This window comes from Lontra canadensis, unplaced genomic scaffold (assembly GCF_010015895.1).
Source record: "Lontra canadensis isolate GAN:19392208 unplaced genomic scaffold, GSC_riverotter_1.0 scaffold58, whole genome shotgun sequence".
Taxonomy (NCBI): Eukaryota; Metazoa; Chordata; class Mammalia; order Carnivora; family Mustelidae; genus Lontra; species Lontra canadensis.
In genome coordinates this window covers 11,235,999-11,260,294 of record NW_022631052.1, presented here as the reverse complement: position 1 = coordinate 11,260,294, position 24,296 = coordinate 11,235,999, and the positions used below count along the sequence as shown (strand labels likewise).

The 24,296-nt window shown below is 58.6% G+C and overlaps 1 protein-coding gene across 1 annotated transcript in view; it reads left to right on the top strand.

Moving 5' to 3' along the window:
* NCOR2 (nuclear receptor corepressor 2) overlaps positions 1-24,296 on the top strand; it is a 207,171-nt gene that overhangs the window by 6,458 nt on the left and 176,417 nt on the right. Inside the window, exon 2 of the mRNA XM_032876473.1 lies at positions 22,833-22,879. The gene's annotated coding sequence lies outside the window, so the exon portion shown is untranslated. The remainder of the gene's footprint in view (positions 1-22,832; positions 22,880-24,296) is intronic.

Here is a 24,296-nt window from a genome sequence, read left to right as displayed (position 1 = left end):
GCACGGGTCTGTTAGGAAGATCAAGCAGCTCACAAAGGTGTCCAGGGAAGTCGTCTGGTTTCTGCCCTCCACTCTCTGTCCCCAGAGGCAGACATGCACAGGTAAAGTTTCCCCTCCGAGAAACTCTGGGCCTCTGCCTGCCTTAGATGGACACAAATAATATCACACCTTATTTACGTCTCGCTTTCGTCCCCTAAAATAAAATGTATCTTGGAGCTCATTCTGGAACACATAGAGCAGCTGTCAGCAAACTTCTGCCCACAGGCCGACACCAGCCCACCTCCCGTTATTTTTTGGGATGTGGGAGGGGCAGAGAGTGAGGGAGAATCTTAAGCAGGCTCCATGCCCAGTGCAGAGCCTGATGCGGGGCTTGATCTCATGACCCTGGGATCGTGACCTGAGCCAAAATCAAGAGTCAGAAGCTCAACAGACTGAGCCACTCCTGAGGCCCCTACCTCCTGTTTTTCTGTGGTGCGCAGGCTAAGAGTGGTTTTTGCATTTTTTAATGGCTGAAAAAAAAAAACCACAAATAATATTTTGTGATCTGCGAAATTGAATGAAATTTAGATTTCAGTGTCTGTAATAAAGCTTTATTGGAACACAGCTATGCCTATGCGTGAATGTGTTGCCTGAGTCTGTTTTCAAGGTATAGATGAAAAATTGTGGGGTTGTGATGGAGGCCCGAAGGCCTGCAAGGCCTAACGTCTTTATTGCCAGCCCACCTCGTTCTTTCTGACTTCAGCATGATCTCCTGGGGTTCTTGCTGTTGAAGAAACTGGGGGCCCAGAGAGGATTGTGAGTTGAAGAGTCATACCGAGCGGGCCTTTAAAGTCCCTCCTGTTGGCCTGGCTAACTGTTCTTGCCGAGTGTAGCTGATGCTCCTGGTTACAGCTGACTGTTATAGGATTCAGTGGGCAAAGGGGGGACGTTGAGGCAGCAGGCAGTCTGGACTGATTTCTCTGCTGTGTGGCGCTACGTGGTCGCTGAAACTGCTTCTGGCCAGTGCTATGGGGTGTTCACCATTTTGGGCAAGCCGCTTCCTACCCGTCTTGTTCCCTCTTTGCTTGGGCCGTCAGGAAACTCGGAGCCAGATGTGCAGCCTGCGTTCAGCAGTCTGGTCTGGTCTTTTTGGTCTGTGTTTCTGTTTTACCCGCTTCATCCTGACTTTACAATACTTTGTCCCCAGTTTTTCTCTTTGCCCTGACTTCGCTCTCTGATAGTATCTTACCATACGCATTCCTGAAAGTTGTCTCATCTCTGGAGGGGCACCCTGGAGCAGACATGAGTAAAGAAAAGGAAAACGCTTTGTAAGGTGTTTCCATGCTTGTGTCCCGTGGGTGCCTATAGGGTGCTGGGTCACCCCACCCGGGGAGGTTACACCCAGAGTCTCCTGACAGATGATCCCAGGAGGAAACCAAGGCCTGGCCCTGTGGAGGGTTTTAACCAAGGTCAGACCCTGGGCGATAAGCAGGATCTTTACATGTGCGTGTTGGACTGGATTTGGGAAGATGACAGTGAGTAACTTGAAATGTGGAAGATGTCCCCACTGGAGGGCCCTGGGGGAAAGCCCTGGAGTGGAACAGGTGTCACGCTCACCACCCCTGGCGTCAGGTGTCGCTTCTGTCTCTTCCCTGTCTGGGGCCCTACGGCCCAGGGATCTCGGAATTTTGGGGAGGCAGTCCTGTGGGCCTGTCCACAGTGAGGAGCCCTGGGCCATCTCTTCTGGCCTCCTTGCTCTGCTGATGATTTCAAATGCTTCTGCTCCCTCCGGCTGACCCTGGGGAATTTCTCGGAGCTGGGGAAGGAAGTGGGGGAAAGTGCTCTATAGGGTGGGTTGTAGGAAGTGGGATTAGATGAGACTGGCCGGCCGGCTTGCCTGTGTGTGTGTGTGTGTGTGTACGCGTGCACATGCTGCCAGTGCGAGCTTGTGCACTGGGCCGGGGGGCTGGGAGGCTGGGAGGCTCTTGGGTGTCAATCCGTCCTCCGGCCTGGTGGCTGAGGCTGTCTACCGCTTGTCTCCCGGGGTTGGCCCGCAGCTCTGAGTCCCGGGTCTGCCTCTTGCTGGCTGTGTGACGTGACCTGGATGAGTAGCGGAGCCTCTGTGCGTGGCTCCTCAGTTTACCCACCAGTGAAATGGGGTGATGAATGACACACATCCTCATGGGTCGTGGTAAAGCCGAGGGGGCTGAGGGGCCATCCGAGGCCGAGGCGTTCCTGCAGCCTGGGACTGCCCTCCTCCTCCTCTCCATGGCTCAAGCACCCAGGGAGCCCAGGCAACTGGGTGCCAGGGTCTACTGCTGGTGGCTTACGGATGCCCCTCGGCCCTCAGGCCCATGCTGTCCCCAACTGGACCCAAGTCCTTCCTCACATCAGATGCTTGTCCTGGTCTTCCTTCTGGCGTGTCGCGCACGGGCCAGAGACCCCCGGGTGGCCCACGCTGCCCTCTGGTGTGGTTGCCCCCCTGCTTGCAGCAACCCCCTCCCCCATCTCCCCACCGACATCCTGTGTGGCGGGGCCCCAGGGGTGCTGTGCCTCGACCTTACTCAGAGCCCTGAAGGGCTTCCCACAACTTCTCACTGCCTTGGAGGCCTGTCTGCCCCCAGCGCCTGCCGACCTCTGACCTCCCCCAGACAGGCCCCCTGCAATCCCTCTGTGCTATGCTGGTGGCTGGTGGAGGGGCTCTGGCCAGGCAGGGCGGTGGTTGGGGGGAGGGCTGGAATTTTCTTTGTGGCCTAGGGAGCCTCTCTGGGAGATGCTGTCAGTCAGGAGGCCTGGAGGCTGGCCCGGAGGGCCCGGAGGTGGCCCAGCCCGACCCCACGGGGAGGGGTTGCCCCGGAGGCCCCTGCTTGTCCTCACGCTGAACTCCAGTGCCCGCCGCAGACCCTCCGGGAGCATCGCCCGGGGCCGCGGTGGTGTCTCTGTGGCCATGGCAACCGCCTGGCACCAGGGCCCTGCTCGTTAGGCTAACGAGGCAAGGCTGCTGGGCCGGGGTGGGGAGCTGGTGGGGAGCCGGGGACGCGCCGCCCCAGGGCTTGGCTCAGCTTGACTGGCAGGCCACCGAGCCAGGAGCGGGGCTCAGCAGGCATCAGGGCCCCCCCTCCAGTGTCCTAGGGGCTCGGGCCAGGCTCACGGGATAGGCTTCTGGTGGGCACTGGGTGTGGTGGTGACTCGTGGCTAGCTGCCATGACCAGTTGAACTGGCTGGGGAGGTGGGGACCGTAAGCAGGGGGTGGGTGCCCCACTCTCACAACCGCCCCCCCCGCTCCCCTCTACCCTCCTGAATAGTTTTAGGCATTTTCACTTTCCGCCACCTCTGCTCCCTGCACCCATCTAGGCCATAGTACCGGGTCGAATAGTGCCCCCCAAATTCATGTTCCCCCAGAAGTTCAGAGTGGGACCTTACCTGGAGATAGAGTTGTTGCACTTGTACCTGGGATGGGGCCCTGCTGGAGGAGGGTGGGCCCCAAGTCCACGGAGATCCACGGAGAAGACGTTCCCCTCCCCCCCACGGAGTCTCTGGAAGGAGCCACCCTGCTGACACCCACAGAGCTGAGCGCCCGGGCTTTGGGATAACAAGGCAACAAGCCTCAGTTTCCCCTCCATAAAATGGGCACAGTCAGCTTACTTGTCTGGGAAAGGTGCTGAGGGGTTGAGCGAGGTCCTGCGCGAGGGGGCACAGGGCAGGCCTCGACGTGGGTCGGAGCGTTTGCTGTTGGTAGTGGTTGCAGAATGTTCCCTTTGCTGTGGTTTTGGAGGAAGGTTGGGACCTCAAAGCCAGATGACCCCAGGTGCCTGGGGACTTAAAGCCTGTGTTGCACAGACAGGTGACCTCTGGGTGCTACCGTGGCCTGAGGTGACTCCTTTCTGGCCTGTGCTCCCTGACCCCCACAGGGCAGCTCTCCGGGGAGCCCAGACTAGGCTCAGGCAGCCTCTGGAGGGATTCAGGTCTTCTGTCTGCTGGGCGAGGAGAGAGACTCGTTAACTCCAAGAAACCCGGGGCCTGAGGACACCTTCCTTTGTTGGACAGAGTTCTGTCACTTGGTGCCTCAATTTCTGCATCTGTAAAATGGGGAAAGCTGCATGCCCTGCCTCATGGGGGAGCGGAGTGGATTAGGGTGTTTGGGGTGACCTCTGACGACATGCTCTAGATAGGTGGACACGCCAGCTCCCACCTTACCCTCTCTGTCTGGTCTCTGGGCAGGGTTAGGTGGGGACGGGGTGCTTTGGAAAGGGTCCTGAGCTGGCTGGGAAGCCGGACAAGCTCCCTGAGCACCTGTTTTATGGTAACTCCCCTGTGGCCAGAACTGTTCTTTGCCCTGCTTCCTGATAGGGAAACCAAGGCACGCAGGTGTCCGCCATGCACGCTCAGGGCACCTGGCTCATAAGTGCCTTCTGCGGTGGGATGTTGTCACAGGCAGGGTCTGGCCTTTCCTTGGCTCTCCCTTGCCCTTGGATTGTGGGTGTGGGGCGGGGGGTGGCCTGGGGGCACCGTGTGTCTAGCCCTGCGTGCCTCTGCCCACTCTCTGCCCCAGCCCAGCCTGTCCCCCTTGGGGGTCACCCTTGCTGTCTCCTGGGCTGTGGCTGGCTGTGCCGTGCAGGAAGCTGACCCTGCTGTCTGGGCTATAAATAGCAGCCTCTGCGCCACGGCGGGCAGGAAGCTGCATCTCATGGTACCTGGGCTCCGGCCACTGCCCCCTTGCCGCAGCGCCTCCCGGCACCATCCTCCTGGCGGGAGTGCCAAAGCAGAAGCAGGTGTGCACCCTGGGCATTGTGCTGCAGGTTTGCTGTGTGACCTTTGTGCTCTCCTTGCCCTCTCTGTGCCCCTGAGCCCTCTGTGCATCCTGTGCTGTGAAGAGTGCCCCCAGGGTATCTGGGTGGTGACTGGGTGGGTGTGGAGGGCAGGGTTGGTGGTTTGTCGTTGAGAAGGGGGGGCGGGTGGTTTTTACCCTGGAGGTGGGGGACGTTAGTGGGAGGGGGTTATCCGGGGAATCTGGGGAGGGGACATGGGACCTATCTAGATGGCTGTTGTGGAGCCTGATGAGGTGGAGCTGCCTGGAGGGTCCTGGACTGGGAGATGGACCGTGGCTTGGGCCCTGGGCGTTAGAGACCCACCTCGACTGCTGGGTCCTGGGTGATGTTGGCACAACCTGTCTGGGCCTCGGCATGGTCTTCAGATGTCCCGGCAGGCAAGAGACACACAAGGCTTTCAAGCAAGAGAGAGCCATTTCACTCTGCGCCCTGTCGTCTTCTGTGTTTTCATGGGTCACATTGTTCATGTCATTGTACTGTTAGGGGGTAGCACTGGTCTTGTCCTCTCTGGACTGTCTGGTCCTTGGGTGCCCTGGCTCCTGGAATTTCCCAAGTGGCTCTGATCCTGGGCACACTGGTGGCCTCTGCCTTCCTGGTCCCTGCTGACCACGCTGCCCCCTTTTCTGGCAGATTCCAGCTGCCTGGTGAAGGCTAATAAGGCTTGATCATTTGGACATTTCTCCGAGCAGGTCAGCTGTGCCTTGCAAAGCCTTCCGCCTTCGCAGAGGTCATATGCTTGTTGGTGCCCACATGCTTCTCGGCCTAGGGTGCCTGAGTGGATCAGTGGAGGTCTCCGCAGAGTGGCTTTCCTGTTCTCAATCTTGCTGGACTGTGAGATGTCCCGGAGGGCCATCTGTGACTGGTCCAAAAAAAGAAAGAAACCTTGCCGAAGAATATCGATTGAGGAGTCACTGGTGGTCATCCTAGAGGGGGAGGTCTCTACTGATAAGCCACACGGCTCTGCCTGATTCACATTTTCATCAAAAGCAAGACTTGGCACTGCTGGGGGACGTTTCCACCGCGCAGGTGACAGAACTGGGCGTGCCCGCTCGGGCCCTGCAGGAGTGCAGAGACTGAGGCACGTGGACCCCGCCATTGCTTTCGGAGTTCAGGCTTTGTCGGGGGTCGGCCGTGGGAGCAGTTTCCTCGAAGCCTAGACGTTTGGAGCCTGTGGTCAGGAGCATAGTGGTGTCTCCCACAGTGGCCCATGTCCTGGTCCCCAGCAACAGTGAATATATTGTCACAGCGCAAAGGGGGATTAATCCTGGCCGTGGCTGGCTGGGATTGAGGCTGCCCGCCAGCCGACCTTGAGATGGGGAAGTTCGCCGGGATAATCCTGGGGGCATCAAAGTCCTCACGAGGGTCCTTAAAAGGAGGAAGCAGGAGGTCAGAGCCAGACTGAGACGCTCTCTAATGCTGTCTTTGAGGATGACGAAGGGGCGTGGGGCCTAGAACAGCAGGCAGCCTCTGGACGCGGGGAGAGGCCAGGAACGGATTGTCTCACGGAGCCTCCGGAAGGAGCACAGCCCTGCTGACACCTTGACTTGTAGCCCGGTTTTTGGACTTCTGACCTCCAGAGCGCGAGAATATATTTTACGCTGGTTTAAGCCTCCGAGTCTGTGGTCGTTTATTACAGCAGCAGGAGGAAACTCAGACACGGCCTGCATCTACCCCGAGAACCAGCAGCCGGGAGCAACGTGGTCATTTATTTTTTTATTAAAAAAAAAAAAAAGATTTCATTTATTTATTTGAGAAAGAGAGAGTGGGAGCATGCGAGCAGGGAAGGGGCAGAGGGAGAGGGAGAGAATCTCAAGCAGGCTCCGTGCTGTGTGCAGAACCTGACACGGGGCTTGATCCCACAACCCTGAGATCATGGCCTGAGTGGAAATCAAGAGTCAGATCTCAACTGACAGCACCATCCAGGTGCCCCACAACATGGTCATTTAGATGCTGGTGTGTCCCAACTGCCAGTGACCTTGGAGTCAGGTGACGGCTCAGAGTCTCGGCCTTGACCTGGGGCTGTGGGTGAGGGATTTGGGGCCAAGAGAGTGAATGGCAAACTGTTAAGGGCCATGCTAGGGAAAAAAATGAAATAAGAAAAATGTCTGGTAGCAGAGAGATGACCCTTTGGAAGCTTTGGAGAGGGGAAGGGGTGGTGTGAGGTAGGGTTGTTGGTTTGTGTGTGTGTGTGTGTTTCTTTTTTCTTGATTCCTTCAAATCCAGTGGGGGCATCTGGTCCCCGTGATGGCCAGAATAATGGTACGTCCCCAGCCTGTCTACCAACCTGTGACGAGCCCCGGATGATTCTTCTGGGTGGGGTGTCCCGGGGGGCAGGTGTTCCAGATTCTCGGAGCAGACAGGAGATGCCCCACGCTGCTTCCTTCCCAGCTTTATTGAAAAGAGGAGGAAAATGGCCCACACCTCTGGCCCTGAAGGCCTCTGGGCCTGCGTCCAGAAACCTGAACCCTGCAATTAAATGAAACTAGATCCTTAGGTGGGGAGAGCTTCTCCTGCCAGGAGAGGCTCCAGAGACCAGGCCCTGGGGACCTGCTGCTGGTGGATGGACTATGTGGGGTCCGGCGGGGGGGGTGGGGGGAGGCAGGTAGAGAAACTGCCTCAGGGGAAAGGGTGAGAATGCGTCAGCCAGCCTGGCTCCAAGAAGCCGGGCTCAGGGTTCCAGCCGAGGTGGCCGCTTTTTAGTAAAACAAAAAATTGAGGGGCAGCTGGGTGGCTCAGTGGGTTAAGCCTCTGCCTTCGGCTCAGGTGGTGATCTCAGAGTCCTGGGATCGAGCCCTGCATCGGTCATCTCTCTGCTTAGCAGGGAGCCTGCTTCCCCTCTCTCTGTCTCTGCCTGCCTCTCTGCCTACTTGTGATCTCTCTCTCTGTTAAAATTAATAAATAAAATCTTAAAAAAAAATTGCAAGTGACTTTCCAGTCACCCGAGTCCCCTCGCTGGAGACTTCTACTTCTCAACTAGGCATGTACTCTTCTAATCCATGTTTTTAATGCTTCATGGGCCTCCGTGTGGATCCCTACATGGCCCGGGGCCCTGTCTTGTCTCTGGACTGGAAGAATGCACGTGGACGTGGTTTTCTGTGGGCGCTACTAAGGTGAGCCGTGGGACTCTGCCAGTTTTGTAGGTCAAAAGTGGTCGAATATTGACAACTTTTATGTAATTCAAGCTAGTAATTTCCTGTCCGTGCTGGGCAGGCCACGGAGCGGAGTGACAACACGCAGGGATTTTGATGGCTTGCGGGGTCCCATCCCTGCTCCCCCCACCCCATGGCCTCCTACCAGCTGTGAAGCCTGAGGCGTATTATCCTCTCCCCTGGGTCCCGGTTTCCCTAGAGCGGGGTTGGAAACGCTGCCTGCGTTCTGGATGTGTTTTGTGGATGAGAAGTAGTAATGAACAAGGCGTTTAAAACTGCGGGCTGTTGTTGTCATTACTGTTATTATGTATTCTTTTTTTAATTAGGATTTTGTAGCCTGTTGGTGCAGCTCGCTGGATCTGGATCTCTCTGGATTTTAACTCCTGTAGAGGTGGTATTTTGTTGCGATGAATGGTAGGTGTGTTTTCCCACAGAGATGCCGCTTGAGTTGATGGCGGTCTTTGGACGGACCTTCTCCGAGAGCCTCGGGGCGCTCACGTGCATCCTGTCTCCTCCGTCCCTGGGACTGGAATCTTCGGCTTGTGGCCTTTCCAGATACTCCACCAGCAAGTGCTTCCCCAGGGGCTGCACTGGCCGACCCTCTCTGCTTTGGCGGGGGTGGGGTGGGGTGGGGGGGCCTAGGATCTCCCTAAGGCCAAGCCCTTGGGTGGGGCGTGCAACAGTGTGATAGCTGCCTTACAAAATTTTGGTTTTTAGAAGCGGAACAAACGTGTTCTCTGTAAGTTGGGAAATTAAGAAATAGAAAGCCTGCACATAAAAAAAATCCGACCACATTCCCACCGCCCAGAGAGCGAGCGTTGGCATCTTGGATGGATGTGGGTTTTGACGAAAAGAGCCAGCTCTGATCTCTGCTGCCCTGAGTGACCATGGGGCAAGGGAGCAGTGAAATATAGTGATTTTGCAGCCCTCCCTGCACCGCCCCTGGACCCGGAGGTCAGCATCCTCAGGGAACACACAGGGATTTGGCCGCTTGGGGTGGGGCTTTGCATCAGCTGGATCTGGGACACCCCTCTGCCCTGTAGTAGCCATGGGGACCTGGCTCATGGAATGTACCCCCAGAGCCCAATGACTCCGTCTCTTTGCAGGGTTTTTGTGCAGCCCTGCACACAGTAGGTGCTCAATTGATGCACGAAGGGATGCAGTACAGTAGGATATCTCAACCTGGGCGCTACTGACATCGGGGCCAGTTAATTCTGCCCTGGGAGCTGTCCTGTGCATTCAAGGGTGTTGAGCAGTATTGCTGTCTCTGCCCACCCAGTAGGTGCCCCCTTCCACACCCACTGTGACAACCAGACATGACTGCAGGACACTGCCCACAGTCACCCCTCCAGGACCCCTGTGGTATAGGATAGGACCTCAGAGAGGACTGTCTAGAAGGCAGATAAGCCCCAGGACAGTATTCCTTGGAGTCTATGCCCAGTGTGTAGATTTTCTTCATTCAGATGCTGCCGTTAAGTACCCTACTGTGTGCTGGGAGCTGTCCTAGGTGCTAGGATTCTGCTGGGAACAAGGCAGGCAGGCGGCCCCCTTCGTGTTTGTCCAGGCATAGCTGGACACCCTGCTCACTCTCCCCGACTTGGCCTTGGGATATGGTGGTGACTTAAGTCCCATTCCTGCCTCAGTCTCCCCCCTCTATGATATGGGGGCCAAGGCTGTTCTGAGGTGATGCTACGAGGAGCCCTGTCACCTTTGGCTGGCTATTTCCTTTCTGGGCCTCAATGCCCTCGTCCAGAGAGTGGTGTTTGTGGTAGCACTGGCCTTCCGGGCTGCTGTGGGGATTAGCGAGTTCTTTGGTCAGGCACAAGGCACACAGTAGGTGCTTTGTGACAGTGGGCAGATGATGTGTGCATAGACTCTGAGGGCCAAGTGTGCAAGCATCTGCCCTTGGGTCATCACAGCCAGCTGGGCAGGGGATGGGGGTGCTGGTGGAGAGCCCAAGGCATCCTCTCTGTGCCTGGCCATGCAGGTGGGGGTCTCGGTGGGAGGGAGCTCAGCTGCCCTCCTCCCCAGGCCTGTAAGGAGCTGGCTCAGTGGAGATCCCTAAGGCGATTAAGTGGGTTCATTTGATGCTGAACGTGAACTTGAGAGCAGGCGGCTTATCTCCTGGAGATGAAAGCCAGGCAGGTGATGAGCCACCTGGCCCAGGCAGGGAGTTTGGGATTTTATCCTCCATTCTGTGCCCAGCTGGGGCCTGTGTTGGGGGCTTTCGCCCCACCTGCCTCCAGCCCCCTCAGCTGCATGGTCAGACGGTGTGCTTCTGATGCTGGTCTAGTCGTGGCGGGCGCACACCTCGGTAATTCATTGGACACTTCCAGTCTTGTGATCTAGCAATGATCATCACTTCCCTGTGTGACAGGCAAGCTGTTAAGGCTCAGAGAGGTCAGCTAACTTTCCCAGGGCCACACAGCCTCCTGATAAACACCCCTCCCACCAACAATATTTGCAGCGTATATGTGGAAAACTCCCTTTTATTCTTGGGCACTGAAATTCCTCCCTCATACGGTCTTGACTTCACACAGAATTAACAACAACAAGAAAAATCAGTGTCGTGCCCCAGTTGTCGTATAAGGGCAAAGGGAGGGAAGGAGTCGCTGGTTCCCACTCAGGATGAGTAAGTGAGCTCAGAAGGGTTTCGGGACTGGAAATACATGAAAGTGACTTTAAAAAAAAAAGGCAAGTGTTTGGATTGGTTCTGGAAGGTTCTTTTTTTGAATGGCTGGGTCATTTGAAAATTGCGTGGAGAGGGTGACTTTCAAGGCTTGGGCCTGCTTCCCTGGCTGAGTGGCCGTCCAAGGATAGCTGTGATTGTCCCTGTATGTTTCCGGCATGTTCCAGGTGGGGACACTGCCTCCAAGACCTCCTCTGCCCGAACCACAGGAATATGGTGGCAGTGGCAGCGGTCAGATGACCCCTTGGTCGCAGGCCCTTTCTGCAGTCAGGGTAATTCGGGCTCACCGTACTGTGCCAGGGGAGTGAGACAACTGCCTCTGAGACCCCTCTCCTATCAGGAGTAACGAGACCACTGACGGCAGACCAGGGCCCCGCCTGGCTTGGCTGTCTGCAGGAGCCTTCCTTGGGCCCCTGAATCCACTCTCGTCCCGGGGATCTGTCCTCCGTGCTGCACCCAGAGGGACCCTGTCTGAAGGAGGAGAATGCAGTGCTGCTCTCCAGGCCCTGCCTCCTCCTTGGAGAATAAACCCAGAGGCCCAGGGGCCCTGGGCAGCGCCTGCTGCCTTCACTCCTTTCCCCAGCCCTGCTTTTGCGCCTGCTGCCCCCAGCCTGGCACGCTCTGTCCTTGCTGCCAGTGGTCCTGGCTCAGATGTGAAACCCCTCTGGATTTATTCTCTGGGTTTTGGTGGCCTTCCCATATCAGAGGTCCCTTCCCAGGCAGTAGGTGCTACGTCCGTCTTGCCTAAGGCTGGGTCCCCGATCCTGGGATGGTGCTAGCACATGGTAGGGCATCGGTGGGTTTGTGTCGATGGCTGGATGGGTTCCTTTGCAGTGAGATGGAGCCTGGCTGGGCCAGGTCTCCATGGGCCCGACCTGGGGGAAGGGGAGGACGGGGGCTGGACACGGGGGCCTTTTCCCTCAGTGGTTTCCAGCCGGTCTGGAACCGGCCGGACCAGTGCCTGCTGCTTCCTGCCCAGGGAGAGAGACTCTGCGGGTGTGCTAATGGGGTCAGCGGGGTGGTGTTGGCCCCAAGGTCGTTTGGCAATGTCTGAAGATCCTTCCGGTTGTCCCAAGGTGGGGAGAAGGGGGCGGGGGTGCTCCAAGGGCCAGAGATGCCGTACACATCCTACAGAGCACAGAGCAGCCCCCACAGGGAAGACTGATCTGGCCCAAAGTGCAGGAACCTGGCATTGGGCCTTAGGAACTCAGCATCTGGGCTGTGCTCCAGGCAGGGGAGGGCAGGGGGAGGCAGGGCGAACCTAGGTCCCCTTTCCGCACTGGGTCCACATCTCCAAGGTCCAGAGTGTGCCCCCGGGCAGGGCGATGAGGCATCTTGGAGTTCTTTGTCATTTCTGTTCCCAGCACGGGGCGGCTGTCAGCCTGCCTTGGTGACATATCCCCACACACCTGTAGGGTTCCCACAGCCTGGCTGCCATAGCTTCTCTTCTCCCCAGGGCTGCGAGCCAGTGGGAGGTACTGTGAACGTGGCTGCTGCCATGAGCGCTCCCCCGAAAGCATCCCTCCCAGTGCCCTTCTTTGCAGACATGAGGCTGAGGCCCAGCATGGGTGAGGAATTGGCCCCGGGTTGCACAGCACAGTAGGGCCTGGACCAGGGAGGCCCGAGGGAGGGGATGCCAGCTCTGGGGCTCCCACGGTCCCCTCCCTCTGGCTAGCGGGCTCCTCCCACTGACCAGATTCCATATCCCCTACTGTCCTTATGGTTATTTTTTTTTTATAATTTGATGGATTTTTAAATCTTTCATGTCTATGTGTATATATACGTCCCTTGTCACATGGCATTTCTGTGTTATTTATAACATTTATTTTTCTTATTTTAAAACCATATGATTGACTCCTTCATACAATGAATACTAGTCAGTGAGAAACGGGAATGAAAACGCTGGTACATTCATAATGCATACGAACCTTGCAAAGACGGTGCAGAGTGAGAGGGGACAGACCCAGAGGCCACACGGGGTCTGACTGTGTTGGTAAGAAATGTGCCAAAGAAGCAAACTTGTAGAGACGGGCTGCAGATGAGTGGTTGCTGAAGCAGGAGGGCGCTGGGGGCATGGCGGGGGCGGGGAGGTGACTGCCTGTGGGTGGGAGGTTCCTTCCCTTTCAGGTCAGGGAGATGTTCTGGAATGAGATGGGGATTGTGGTTACACAGCACTGAATGTCACTGGTGTCGCTGAATTGTTCCCTTTACTTTATTTTTAAAGATTTTATTTATTTGAGAGAGAGAGAGTGTCTCTCTCGTGATCATGAGCAGCGGGGGAGGGCAGAGGGAGAAGCAGACTCCCCACAGAGGAGGGAGCCCCAGGATCCCCAGATCAAGATCTGAGCCGAAGGCAGACGCTTCACCGACTGAGCCCCCAGGCGGCCTGAGTTGTTCATTTTGTAATGGTTAGTTTTGTGTTGGGTGAATTTCACCGCACTACAAAATCAATCTGGGAACTGAAACAGATATGTGTTTATTGAGCTCTTACTGTATGCTAGGCACCGAATGCATTTGCTTACCGAGTCTTCAGGTCAGCCCCAGGGGTGAGAGTTTCCATTTCACAGGCAAGGGGCAGGCGTGGAGATGTTAAGCCCCATGGCCCATATCACACAGCCAGAAAGCAGTGGAACTGGGGGATGCGGCAGTGCCTGGGGTTGGATCCTGACGTCCCCCACGTCTGTGGCCAGGAAGGTGGTAGAACTCCGTGAGGGGGTGGGGCTCTCCGACTTGCCTGCCCTCCAGCCATGAACACCCCTGAGGGGCCCTCGGGAGCACTGGGTTGGGGGGTGGGTGGGTGGAAAACCGCAGTTCTGGGGTCAGTGTGCGTGAAGTGTTGTCCCCCTTCTTGGGCCCCGAGAGGGACCCCTAGCACAGTGGTGTTCTTCGTCCCCACCCCCACCCCGGCTACAGAAGCAGGAACTTTCCAACACAGGGTCGGGTGCTGTGATTCAGCATGGCTCGCTCTGGGGAGCACGGGGGGCCCCCCGGGCTGTTTTCAGTTTCCGCTGAGTTTCTCACTCTGACTCAGTGCTGCCTCTGGCCCCAGTGACCTGGGCTTCCGAACACCTGCTGAGCCGAGCTCTTGCTCATGGGAACCGTCAGAAAGAACCAGGTTTGAGGCTGTCCTTCCTTGCTGGTTTCCCTGGGCCTCGATTTTCCTATCTGGGTAGTGGGGCCATAGAAGGAGGTATTTATTGGTGTGTCTCACATCGATCAGTGGGTGTGAGGGGCAGCACAGGTCTGGGTGTGTGTGTGGAGGGATTCGGTACAGAAACAAGGGGTTCAAAGCCAGTGGAGGCTCTCGGGGAGGCCTGCACCCTGTATGCTCCTCCCCCATCCTCTCGGTGGCACACATGGAGGGTGTGTGTGTCAGCGCCTTTCTGTTCCCCAGGACAACTGGCTGCTGAGCCCAGAGGGTGAATGAATGCTGTCCGCTGAAGCCTCAGTCTCCCGCTGGGTCCTGCCGTAGGGGCTGGGACACAAGCCTGTGCTCTGTGCCTCTCATCCCGGCCGGGCTCTGGGGCTGAGGCTCAGTGTCTGAATGGCTGGGGGGACTGTCTGACATCCGAGTAGGATTGGGGGCTGAGCTCCGGTCCCTGGGGAGGCCCAGTGGCAAGCTGGACCCGAGCCCCTGACCTGAGCTCGAACGGTGCTGTCCTGGCCTCATCCCTGCTTATAGACAGGGAGCCTGAGGTTTGCAGAAGCGGGGTGAGTTCCTCAGGCTTTTCAGAATGGCAAGGCTGGAGTCTGAGCCCCAGCCAGCCTGACTTTCGCCATTCTGGTTATTTTGTATTTGTTGTGTAGCTGAGGAAACAGCCTTAGAGAAGTTCGGCCTCCAGTGTGGAGTCGTCCAGCTAGAACCTGGAGTGAATCTGGGTGTCAGGCCAGGCCCTGGGCTTCAGAGACTCTGGGTCCGGGCTCCCTTGCTGGCCTTACTGTCCCGTCTGCACAGTGAACACTGCCTCAAGGATTGTCTGGTCCCACCTGGTGCGCAGGTCACGGAGGCTGGGGCCGGGGCTGGTGTCCAGCACGCAGGCCAGTGGGAGCGTGCACACACAGGGAGGCCGGAACAGGGTGTGGGAGGGAGGGACGGATGATAGAGGGGGCAAGTGTGCAAGGATCCTGATCGCTCTCGGGGCCATTCCGCCTGCCCTGCGTTGCTGGATTCCCCGGAATATCCCCTGAGCCTTGGGTGACAAATCTCTTTCACCGTCTCTTGACCTGGGCAATTAATTGCTTCTGGCGATCGACAGCTCCATGGCAGCTCGGCTCTCTCTCAGGCAGCCCCCAGCTCCTCCCTGCAGCCACTGATGGCCCAGACCCCGCTCCACGGCGGGGGGGCAGTGGGGAGCCTGGGGCCAGGGGCAGGGAAGGCTCTGTCATGCTTTTCCTCCCAGCTGACTGTCAGGATGCAGCGGCCGAAAGGCTGTCTGGGGGGGGAACCCTGCTGCTACCATCTTGGGGTGCTTGCTTTGTGCTCTCAAGGGGGCAGAGACTGAGTTGTCTTTACAACGAGGCAGCCACTGAAGGGTATCCAGAGGCTTCTGGAAGTTTCCACCCCATGCAGAGAGCCTGCTCTCTTGTCTCCTGCCCCACAGCGGGTTTCTGGGCTGAGGTAGCCAGCAGAGGTAATGCTGTGTGGTTATAGCGGATGCCTGGGTGCAGAACTCCGCTGGGGGAAGCCTGGGTGAGCTTTCTTGCCTTGCTGCCTCGTTGTCCCCATCTGTAAAATGGGGAGGGCCATAGAGCGGTTGAGAGAAGTAGCCAGTTACTAGGCACAGAGTTCCAAGCAGTGTGCCTGGCACCGAGAAGCCCTCAGGAGGGGAGCTCCAGGTCCCTGCGGGCTGTCCGTGCCGGTGGTGGACAGACAGGTGGATGGACAGATGGCTTGTCCACGCTGGCGCCTCCACTGGTCTGGAGGGAAGCCCCTGGCCCTCCTAGGCTGCTCTGTGCCACCTGCTCTGCCTTGGCCCACGCTTGGCTGGGAGCCAGGCTGCGGAAGCCTTGTGGATGGGCCCCTGCCCACCCCCCTTCCCTTCAGAAACAGTCGATAGTCCAGCTCCTTCCTGGCGTCTGATTTCTCCAGGCGGCTGCTGTCACTGAAGATGGCCCCACACCCCAAGCGAGAAGATGGGCAGGAGGGTTCAGAGAAGTGTGTTTGCGGCCCAGTTGGGGGTGTTGGAGGGTAGAGGATGGGGCGGCTGGGCCTATGCCCAGGTTCCAATCTCCTTATGCCCCTCGAAGGCTTTGCAGTCTCGTGGGCCTGCCAAACCTCTCTGGGCCTCAGTTTCTCCATCTTCAAAATGAGGTCAGGATCGTGCCCCCCTGGCCGGGCTGTGAAGTTGGCCCAGAGCCTGGCCGCGGGTGCCTGCCGAGGGGGGTGTTCCCGTGAGGGTGACCAGTGTGGTGGTTTGCTGGACGCTGGTGCAGGCCTCTCTTGAGAGCCCAGACCAATGGACTTGGGGGTTGGGGGTGTGCACCGGCAGCATCAGGGCTGCTTCTCCCTTCTCTCCCTGACTATGTGCCCACCTTGAGTATGGCTGTGTCTCCTACCATCCCCCAAAGGGGATGGGCTCCATCCCCTTTGGCTAGAGCTGTGCACCCACCCCCCGCCTTTGTCCTACCCAAGGCCCTGTCCACTTCCACCCACTCATCCTGGCCTGGCTGTGGCCGCCACCCTCCTAGTGGGAGGGGGAGAGGTGGGGCAGAGAGGGCCCCGGATGGCCAGCATGTGCCCCCGCCTCCTCCACCCCCCTCCCAGCACTCGCTGGCTGCCGCAGTCCAGTGGGGAATCAGAGACCTGGCGAACTTGCAGTGATTGTCTCTCCGCAGCTTCTAGGAGAGCTGGCCTGGGCCGGCACGCCTCAGCTGTCACTTGAGAAGGAAAATAAAATGTCCCAGTGGCTTCTAAATGGAAGGGCAGTGGAGCCTGCCTCCCCCTCTGGCTGTGTGGGCTCCTGGCCACCACAGCGTTGGGGATGGCCCGCCCCCGGTCCCTGTTCACCTGATGTGAAGAGATGTGCCAGGTGGCCCTGGATGGCTCCCCTAGGTCCTCCTCTGTGCCTCCTCCCACCCCAGAAGGCCTCAGGGCCCTGGCCCGATTCCAGCCTGGTGCCTGGGTCAAACTGTGCCTGAAGTCCGTGAAGCCAACCGGCAGGGACCGCTGCCTGAGGTCATGCTTGCCCCTTGGGGGCCAGTGCCCTCCTCGCTGATGGGCTCTGTAGAGCTGTCCGTCATGGCTTATGCTGCTGGCTGTTGTGGGGCCACGCAGAGGCTCGTATGGGCATCGCTCACGTCCCTTTCCTCAAAGGGGTAGGCTCCATGGTGATCCCCGGGCTGTGGGTGATTTTGTAGAACTGGCCCGGTGCATGCTAAGGGGGTTTGGAATGGGAAGGCGGGGGCTGCAGGTGGAGCGTCTCCCCTCTGAGGGCCGGCACTGAGGGTCCTACCTGGTCTCAGCACCTGCCTACGGCGTTGCCCAGGGCAGGAGGCCATGATGCCTGGGGGCTGGGATGCTGCCAGTGGGTCGTGGCACCTGCTTCTTGTAGGGTCCCAGTCTGTACCTCTGTCCTGACTGTGGAGCACCGTGAGGGTGCCCCGCCCTCTGCGGGGACCATGGAGGGACATGGCAGGTGGCCATAAGAACCCCTCTTGGAGCCTTAGTCTGTCCTTCGGGGAGCCGGGGGGCAGCAGGTCCAGAGAGAGGCTGAAGGAAGGATGAAGTTGGTGCCGCGCTGCCTGGTCCAGAGTCTGAGCAAACAAAGGGGAGGTTGCCCTTGACTGTGACATCCCTGATGCTCAGCCCCAGTGCAGGTCTGGGACCAGGTAAACCAGGGCTCCCATCCTGACTTCTCCGCTTTCCGACTCAACCTCCCTGGGTCTCCGTTTTCTCATCAGTACAGTGGGGATAATCAAGAACCCATTCGAGGGGTGGTTGGAGTTTAGTAAGTAAAGGCTTGGCCTGGGGCTGCCTTTGAGGAGCTAGTGTCGGCAATGACCGCTATTACTATTCCTTGTCGGCTTTGTGGCCGCTGCCAGATTGGATGTTGCAGGAGTGAGGGCTGCCTGGAGGAAGAGGGCTGTTGGGCTTGTATGCATGGGTGGGATTCTGGTGGGTGTGGGAGGTGCATGGTGGTGGGGGGTTTGTCTGTTGGGGGAGGGGATTGGTGGAAGAAGCAGGCAGGTCCAGGGCCCCGCCTCACTGTGTTCCTGGCCCTCTCTCAGCGCTACCGGCAGCTGTGCCCCATGGTATTGGCCCTGCCGTGCACGGGGGACTCCTGGTACTCAGACTATTGTATGCTGAGACTCGCCTTGCTGGTCACTCTGCATCTAGCTTTAAGTAGAGACTTGTGGCCTCAGTGAGGGATAAATCAGGTCTTTTCCTGGGCGCTTAGCGTCTCCTGGGGGTGGCCAGACAGAGCCTTTGGATGGGGTAGCAGTGAGGGCCAGAACATGCCTGGACTGTCCAGAAACGCTTACTTGTTGGCGAGGAGGGGAGAGGGTGTGATGGGGCTGGGCTTTGAGGAATGTGTAGGAGTTCTCTGGAGAGATCACTTGCTACCAGCCCTACCAGGGTAAGCTGCAGGCACAGACCTATCCAATAGGGACCTCAGTCCACCTCACTGTGAAATGAGCACATGAGGGAGGAATTTGCTGGGGTCCTAGGAAACATCCGGTTCTAGCCCTTGCTCCGTAAGTTTCCAGCTGAGACCCTTGGGACCGGGGACCATTCCATGTGTCATGTCTCCCCTTCCCTTTTTCTCTTGGAGTACTGCTCTGAGGTCCTGAGCAAAAGGACACGTTGAAACTGCCCCTATGCCGTGCTGGCCGCTGTTCAGGGGGCACCAGACCGTATGGGGTTGGGGGGCACTGTCCCCAGCCCTCGGATTATAGATGGGGAGCCAGATGCACAGGGAGACAAGTGGCTTGAGTGGGGCTGGAACCCGAGCTGTCTCTGGTCTGTGGGCACCATGGATGCTCTGTCCACACCTGCTCTTTCCTGTACCTCGAGAAAGGGCCTCCTGGGGCCCTGACTATGGTGTTACCTCTGTGGGGGAGGCTGGGAAGAGGCTGGCTTAGGAGAGAGGATTTGTTTTGTGTGTTCATAGGTGGGGGCTTGTAGCCCCCCAACTCCAGAAGCAGGTGGGGGTGAAGGCCTGGTGTCCCACCATGGGACCAGCGGGTCCCATGAGGGTCCAGAGGGGTTGGGGGTGCTGGAGCCCAGCCATGGATGCTTGCCTGGCCTTGAGGCTGAGCCTGTAGGTTCTGACTTTAGGAGAGACTCTAGTGCAGGAGGAGGCCCGAGACTGGGCCTGGGTGGAAGGTTGCTCCCTCCAGGTAGGCCTCAGGGATTGACCTAGACCTGTCCTCACCAGCCCTGCCTCACACCATTCCTACTGTTTTGTGTTCAATCACAGTGTGCCTCTCCAGTCCTGTGGCCTTGCCCTGGAGATAAAACCCAGGAGTCCTCTCCCTCTGGCTCTCCACCTCCTGGCCTTTCTGGCTGCTTTCCGGTTTAGCTGGTTCCCACCTCTGGGGCTTTGCATTTTGCTGTGCCCTCCTCCTGGAGTGCCCTTCCTGCTTATCTCGGTAGGGCCTAGACCTTCCGTCCTGGTCTCCAGGGTCACCTCCTGGGGAAGCCGTCCCAGCCCCACCCCCATGCCCTTCATTGCAGGTTCTCTCTGGTTTCTGTCGTCCCTGCTCTTAGAAGTGGCCCCACGCATTCACTGGTGCGCCCGTGGGGGGCTTGGGTGTGGGTGGGCGTGCCCGCATCCCTACAACCCTCCTGGCCTATGTTCACGGCCGCATCCCTATGCCGGGGCTTTGTCAAGCTTGTGGACTGGCTGGAGGGTGACGGGTCCTGGTTGAAGCAGATCAGCCTCCTTGGGGTTTGAATTCCGCCTAGCTCTGTCCTCGCTGGGCTCTGGCCCTGGGCCGGTGGCTTCCTGTCTCTGAGTGGGGTGGATGGACACGTGGGGCTGACCTCTGTGGTTGGGGTGATCTGGGCAGGCTTCCCGGAGGAGGAAAAGGTGGTGGTTGGGCTCGTTCTGGGAGGGCGGAGGAGGAGGGTGAGGGTGCATTTGGCAGAGGCCTGGAGGGGCTTGTTGTGGGCTGGGGCGGGGTGGTGGTGGATGAGTGTCTGCCCACGGCACTGGGGTTCAGCGAGCTAGAGTGGCGGTGGGTTTGGGAGAAGGAGCCCTCCTCGGGTCTGCTTTGCCGGGAGACGAATCTGGTCAGCCCTGGAGAGAAGAGGAGGACAGGAAGGGGCTGGAATGGACCATCGGTGGCCTCGGGCCCGCACAGCGCTGCCCAGGGGGAGCGGAGGAGGAAGGGCGCCTGGGCCCCCCGCGTGCTCAGTGAGTGAGTCGTGCATGGATGTGAGCGAGCGTGAGGCACCCGTGAGCGTGGACTGGGTGAGAGCTTGTGAGCGGATGAGGCAGTGAGCCAGTGGGCGAGCGGCCGAGGGTGTGCACGGGCGTGAACTCGTGTGTGAGCGTTGGCACCGGCACGAGGCGGATGGCGGCTGAGGGTGGGGGGTGGAGCGTGGCTGGGCCCCCGCGGCTGCTTCTTGGTCTTTCGGGCTTGCAGGTTGGTGCTGCCCCCTCTCGCAGAGGACCCACGGCCGAGGGAGGTCCCGGGGATGTGCAGCTCTGTCTGGGGAGGTGGCGGGAACTCCAGCAACTACCCCCCCCAGCTGCCCTGCGTCGTGTTCTGGCTCCCACCACCCAGAGGGCGTGAACCCGGGTTCAAATCGCAACACTTCCACTTTCTGGCTGCGTGACCTTGGGTGAATGAGTGACCTTGGGTGAATGACTCTGCTCTCTGAGCCTCAGCCGCCTGGACTAGAAAACAGAGGCCCCAGGGGGTTGTGAGGATGACACGGGTGCACACAGGGTGCAGGGGCTGTGTTTCTCTTCTCCCTCCCCTACCCAGAGCTGACCAGCGATCCCTGACCCCTGTCCAAGCTGGCCGGCCAGACTCCCTCCCTCCCTGCCCGGCCCGTGGATTCTCCTGGCCGAGTGTCCCGTCCGCTTCTCCCGCCTCTGCCAGGACCCTCCTGGCTGGTGCTGGAGCCTCCCCTTGGCCACCGGCTTCCATCATCCAGGCTTCCACCATCCACTGCTCAGCTGGAATGCGCTCTCCAAGTCCCAGGGGGAGCTGGTACCGCTGGGCATGCGGATCCCTCCTGAGGGTCTCCGCTCTGCTAGTGATGCTGCTTCTGCTGTCTGCAGGCGGCCGGGTCTCCTTGGGTTCACAGGTGCTGTCTCTTTGCCCTGCAGCTCCGGGTTCCTTCCCACCCCGCGGCTGCAGGTTCCTTCCCACCCCGGCCCTCTGTCCCCTGATCCCCTCTTGCTGGGTGCTCTGTGTCTGGGGGTTGCAGGAGGAGCTGGTTGGAGTTGGGAGAAGGTACACAGAAGATGGGGTCTAAGCCCCCAGCTGTGTGGCCAGGGGAGCCCACTGGGCCTGACCCTGCCCGGAGCCCTTTACGGGGCAGGGGTAATGCTAGCGCACAGCCGTAACCGATCGCTGTGGTGTGCTCCGCAAGCACTTGGCATCCTCTCTGAGGCCCGTGCAGGTTCCAGTGTTCCCCCTTCCGAGATGGGAATACGGAGGCTCCGGAGGTGAAGCGACTTATCCCGGGGTGCACAGCTAGGAAGGGCACAGCCCCTGTTTGAACCCAGGGACCCTGGCCGCAGAGCCCGAGCCCTGCTTGGAGCCGTCCCCAGTGCCATGAGAGCAGGCATCCCTGCTCGGCGTGGGTGAGGAGCGGGTCCCGAAGGCCCACTGGATACTGAGATGTTTGCGACTGAGCCCGCCATGGAGACATCGTGGGGGAGCGGGCCCATTTTCTGGATGGGAAGACGGAGCTCAGAGCTTGCTGGGGGCTTGCCCAAGGTCACAGCTGTTAGTGGGACCAGAGCCAGCTTTCTGGACTCTCTGCCCAGTGCTCTGCCCACTATACTGTTTCTTTCCTTTTTTTTCTGTATAGAAGCTAAAACAGTAACCCCCAAACACGTGGGTACAGATGAATGAATGATTACAAAGTGGACACCATGTAGCCCCCTCCCACCCCTTGTCTTGGCCCCCATGGTGATCAGCGTCCTGGCCTTTCGTGGGAGTCTCCTTTCTGTTCTGGGGTGACCACCTCTCTGGGCCTCTCTACCGTGAAGGTTGAGTTTGGCCTTTCCCAGACTCGTGTGTGTGTGGGACGAGGGCGCGTGCATCTGGGCTCGGCATGAGAGCCTGAGGTCCCTCCTGCTGATTGTGTGCGCCCCACACGTTGTCACATGGTAGGTACTGGGGACGAGCAGTGTTCTGGGGTGCACCTGTTGGTGGACGGCTGGATTGTTCTGGGGTTTTTGTGATTATGAGTAAAGCGGTAACCGACGTTCGTGTAGAGTCTGTTTGCGTGGAGCTGTGGGTTCATTTCTCTCGTAGAACGGCCCAGGGGTGGGATTGCTGGGTCCCATGGTCACTAGACACTTGGTTTCTGTCTGTCTTTGATCTTAGCCATCCAGGTTGGGGTGTGATGGCCCGTGGGGGCTGTAACTTGCGCTTTCCCAATCATTAGTGAAATCGAGCTCTTCTTCATGTGCCCGTGGGCCGTTTGTATGTTGACTTTTGTGAAGAACTATCAGGTCTTCGGTCTGCTTCTCTGTTGCGTTAACTGGCTCTCGTGTTTCTTTGTGGGTGTCCTTTATAGATTCGGAGTGCAAGTTTCTACTTGACTGTTTCTGACTTTGGATGGTGATGTTCTTGAATGAGACCAGCAGGTGCTGTCCTCCAGGGGTCCCCTGTGTGTTCATAGGGTCCACTGGGGAGTTCATGGGGGGGGTTCAGCGACACTGTGATCTGGGCCCCCAGCTCCTCGGTGGCCCTATTGCTTGTAAACACATGGCCCGGGTTGGAATTCCAGCTCTGTGACTTCCTAGCGGTGGGACTACGGGCAGGAGACTTGGATTCTCTGAACCCCAGTGCCCCTCTCTGTCACTGGTGGTTGAGTGTTCATCTTGCCTGGCAGTGGCGGGGACGTGCTTGGCCCCAGGCATCCAGGGCCCCAGGCACAACCCGGGCCAAGCACCCCCCACCCCCACCACACGCAGCCGCAGGCCCTGCTGTACTTAGCTCATGCATGGGGGCTGCTGAGTGTTTTCTAACAAGACTCGTATTTTCCTCCCGCAGGACTCCTGGGCTCTTTGGGGACTCGGCGTTGCCAGAGGCCGTTCCGGGTAGGTTCCAGCTGTCCCCACTCGCTTCTGTAGCAGATTCATATTGCTGGGACCTTGGGGGTAGGGGGCAGAATTTCTGGGGAAGCCAGATTCCTCCCGCTGGATGGGGTCGGGGGCCCAGTGTGGCCTGGTGGGGTGGGATCTGGTGCCCCAGAGGTGCCCAGGGCGGAGAACGGCTTGGGGGACTTGGGGGCCCCTGGGGATGGGACATGATGCCCGAGAGAAGGGGCGGTCCCTGGCAGTGTGGATGTGGGATAGTGGGGTTCGTGGGCACCTTGCTTCTGTGCTCTAAAGGTGGCCGCAGGCGTGGGGAGGGAGGGGCTTGTGGAAAGGCCGCGTATTAGGGTGGTGGGCATTGGAGGATGTCCTCAGGCTGGACACCTGGGTGCCACCGTGGCCGCCATGCCCGTGGGAGACGAGGGGGCCCATGTCCCCAGCCCAGGCATGCTCGGCACGCAGGGCAAGTCACTACATCTCCCTCTGCCTCCACCTCCTGAGCTGTCAACTGCGGGCATCAGCTGTGTCCCCTCCTAGTGTGGCAGTGATGATGAAATGAGCCAGGCACGGAGCAGGCTAGTCCTTTCCCTGTGTGGCTCTCACAGCCATGCCCCCAGTTGGGCTGCAATCCTCGTTTTACAAACAAGGAAACTGAGGCACAGGTGGGTCACCTGTCCTGAGCTTCAGGCGGAAGCCCAGACCTGGGACTTGAACCTTTTGTTGACCCTCCCAGGGAACCTGGCAGACTCTTTCCCAACATGCTCACCTGGCAACAAGCAGACCAAGGCCCGTATTGGACAGGTCTGTGCCCGCTGCCCGTCCCTCCACCTGGTGCATTGGACGGCGGGGCCTCTGCCACACCAGGGGGACTGGGGCAGGGTCATATGGGCACAGGCAGGGTTTGGGATGTCAGGGGAGAGGGAAGGCAGTCCAGGAACGGGTCGTGCGTGGTAAAAGCTTGGAGCTGGGAATTCGGACATTGGCCTGGTTGGTGCAAGTGTCTTTTCTATTACGTTGATTTTTAATGAGGAGAGGTGCGGTGCTCCTGAGCCAGGACTCTGGGGTCCAGCTGCCTGAGTGTAGGTCTTTCTTGGTCACTTATCTGTGGGACCCCGGGCAAGGCCCTTTGGCCCCCTGTGCCTCAATGTTCCCATCTATAAAATTGCCTCAATGTTCCCATCTATAAAATAGGTATACAACTATAGCTCCCTGCTCCCCGCCTCCCGGCCCCCACAGGATTGGTGATGAGTGGATTGTTGCTAAGATTTCTGGGTTTTATAATTTTTTTAAGCAGCTAGAGGACTTGTAGTGGAAGGAGCTGAATTCATGGCCTCCTCTCCCAGTGCCCAGTCCCATCGCTGGAGTCACGGGGCTTGGCTCAGGGAGGACAGACTGTGCTCCAGACCTGGGAAAGACTAAG